The sequence below is a fragment of the Silene latifolia genome, chromosome 2, assembly GCF_048544455.1.
Source record: "Silene latifolia isolate original U9 population chromosome 2, ASM4854445v1, whole genome shotgun sequence".
NCBI classification, from domain to species: Eukaryota; Viridiplantae; Streptophyta; class Magnoliopsida; order Caryophyllales; family Caryophyllaceae; genus Silene; species Silene latifolia.
The window spans coordinates 81,522,631-81,526,059 of NC_133527.1; the positions used below are offsets into that span (position 1 = coordinate 81,522,631).

The window sequence follows — 3,429 nt, forward strand, 5'->3', positions numbered from 1 at the left end:
ATTTCTTCTTTTCATCTTTTCGGCTATAATGATCAATCATGAAACATGGCTCATGCAAACGAGGAGCTCTCATGGTCTTGTCAAGATTAAAAGTTATGCTTTTATCTCCCACTTCTAGAGTGAGCTCTCCATGTTTCACATCAATCACCGCACCCGCGGTGTGTAGGAAAGGTCTTCCTAAGATGATTGGAATGTTGGAATCTTCCTCCATATCAACAATGACAAAGTCCACCGGGATGAAAAACTTCCCAATTCGCACGGGGACATCTTCCCATATCCCTAATGGTGTCTTCGTCGATCTATCGGCCATTTGAAGAGTGATATTGGTACATTTAAGCTCTCCCATTCCCAACCTTTTACTTACCGAGTACGGCATGACACTCACACTAGCCCCTAGATCACATAAGGCTTTGTTGATCGTTGTGTCGCCAATGGTACACGGTATTGAGAAGCTTCCCGGATCCTTTAGTTTTGGAGGTGAACTCCCTTGAAGTATGGCACTACTCACCTTGGTAAAGGCGATAGTCTCAAGTTTCCGGATTGACTTCTTCTTTGTGAGGATATCTTTCATGTACTTTGCATAGGCCGGAACGTGATTGATTAATTCCGTGAAAGGAATTGAGACTTCTAAGTTCTTCACAATCTCCATGAACTTCCCAAGTTGATCATCAAATTTAGGCTTGGCTTGACGACTTGGAAAAGGAAGTCTAATCACAATGGGCTCCTTTTCTTTGGCTTTGTCTTCATTTTTCTTTGAGCTTTCTTCTTTTGATGATTCCCCTTCTTGCACCACAACTTCATTCTCACTAGCTCTCACAACTTCATCCTCAACTTGCTTCTTCGGTGCTTCATACCTTGTACCACTTCTCAAGTGAATGGCACTAACCGTTTCATGTCTCGGGGGATTACTTTGTGGTGGTAATTGCCCCTTTTGTCTTTGTGAGCTTGAAGATGCTAGTTGAGTTAATTGTGTTTCCAACATCTTGGTGTGAGCTAGAATGTTGTTGATGGTGGTGTCTTTTGCTTGGCTATCTTTTTGCATTTGGGTGAAAAATTCTTGTTGATTCTTTTGCATTTGGAGGACCGCTTTTTGGACATCAAAACCTTGGTCATTGTGGTGATTGTATGGGTTTTGATTTTGGTAACCTTGGTTTTGATTGAAAAAGGGTCTTTGATTTTGATTTCTCATGGGCGGTGGAGTGTATGTTGTTTGAGGGTTTTGGACATTTTGGCTTTTGTATGAGAGATTTGGATGGAACTTGGTGTTTTCATTGTAAAAATTTGAATAAGGGGTACCACTTTTGTAAGCTTGGAAAGCATTAACTTGTTCGGTTGTTCCCCTACATTCGCTTGAGTCATGACCCAAGGTTCCACAATTCTCACATATCCCGCTTGGGATTGATGAGGATGCCGTCAAGGCATTAACATGATGCTTTGATGATTTTGAGTTTTCCTCAAGTCTAGCCATAGCTTGTTCAAACTTCAAGTTGATTGTGTCAATGTGAGCACTAAGTTGAGCACCCAATTGAGTAACGGTGTCCACTTCATACTTTCCTCCTCTAGTAGCCTTGCGAGGCCTACTATATTGCGAATTATGGACCGCCATTTCCTCAATCTTGTTCCATGTTTGATTGTCATCAACTTCGGTGAACATTCCATTTGATCCCATATTGAGAATGTTCCTTGAATCTTCATATAAACCATTCCAAAATTGTTGCACCAAAAACCATTCGCTAAGTCCATGGTGAGGACATGAGCGACAAATACCTTTGAACCGCTCCCAAGCTTCATACAAAGACTCTTCATCCCTTTGCTTAAAACCCGTAATTTGAGCTCTTAGCATATTGGTCTTTTTCGGTGGGTAGAATTTTTTGTAGAAAGCTAGAGCTAGCTTCTTCCAAGAATCTATTCCAAGGGTGGCCTTATCAAGGCCCTTCAACCATTGCTTTGCGGTGCCGATTAACGAAAAAGGAAATAAGACCCATCTTATTTGGTCTTGAGTCACGCCCGTTTGAGAGATAGCTTCACAATAATCGCAAAAGCTTTCCATATGAGAATGAGGGTCCTCACTAGGCATTCCCCCGAATTGGCTCCTCTCAACTAGTTGAATGAAGGCGGACTTGGCAATAAAGTTTCCGGTAAGATGTTGTGGGGTAGGAGTACCATTCGGTAGATCCTCCTCGGTGGGTATAGAGTGTGACGAGAATTTAGGCATTGTAGGTGGATTTTGTGTGGTATTGTTTAATGGGTTCTCTTCTCCTTCTATTGCGAAAGGATTGACAAACTCACTAGTGGGTTGAACAACTTCACCAACACCTCCCAAATTCCTCCTAACAAGTCTCCTATTATTCGTCAAGGTTCTCTCGATTTCACGGTCAAAAGGTAACAAATCTCTTTGTAACCTTCTAGACATGCAAAATATCAAACAACTCGAAAACAATTAGAACAAACCTTGAGGAGTTTTACTTCCCCAAGGTGAAAAAGATACAACTAAAAACAATAAAAGAAATCTTAAATCAATTAAACACCGTCCCCAAGAACGGCGCCATTTTTGATCGGAGCCATTTCGTGTTCACAATTAAGCATATGTGGTCGTTGGTCAATGGTCGATACAAAACACAATTTATACTTCACAAACAACTCTACAATTAGTAAAGAGACAAGTAAAGGTCGGATCCCAAGGGACGGGTATTGAAATGAAGATTCTATTGTAACTAGTGGTGTCTAGGGGTGTCACAAATTGGGTTGATGTAGAAGGTTACTAAACTAAGATAGCAATGAAAATAAACTAACAAGGTAAATAAAATAAGGGGTGTAAACAATTGATTAAAAGCACTAGGGTGTCATGGGTTCATAGGGGAATCATGGGATATGATCATACAAACATGTTCTCAAATTATAAGCAAGCAATTATTGTTGTGATGGATTGAGTTGGGTTATATCTTACAATCCTAGGAAAGTTTGGGTCCCTGGCCGAATCTCTTGGATTGTACAACACCTACAAGTCGACTTAATCTTCCCTACTTAACACATGCATGGTCTAACAAGACTCGAGTTGGGTTATGTCTTACAAGTCAAGTTGAAAGGATAGAAGATGATAGTAAATGCAAGGATTCATAGGCTTAGCATTTCATCAAATATAACATGTGCATGTATTAAGATCAAAACAAGCAAGCAAATAAGATATGAAAGCATATTAATTTAAGCATGAATCATTCCCCATGTTGGTTTCCCCTAATCACCCATTAAACCCTAGCTAAGAGACTACTCACTCATTATCATATTGATCATGCTAGAGAGGTTGTCAATCATACTAACATAATGAAACATGATGAATAAATGAAAGTAATTAGCAATAATTAAAAAGGGATTAAGAGATTATACCTACTAATGATTCCAATAATAAAGCAAGAATAATAGAAGTACTTG

The 3,429-nt window shown here is 39.7% G+C and overlaps 1 non-coding gene across 1 annotated transcript; it reads left to right on the plus strand.

Annotated features, from left to right (window-relative positions):
* The first annotated feature begins 1,736 nt into the window (after window positions 1-1,736).
* Window positions 1,737-1,843, plus strand: LOC141644477 (small nucleolar RNA R71). Its single transcript, XR_012544092.1, has one exon. It is a non-coding gene; the product is annotated as a small nucleolar RNA R71 (small nucleolar RNA).
* The last annotated feature ends 1,586 nt before the right edge of the window (window positions 1,844-3,429 follow it).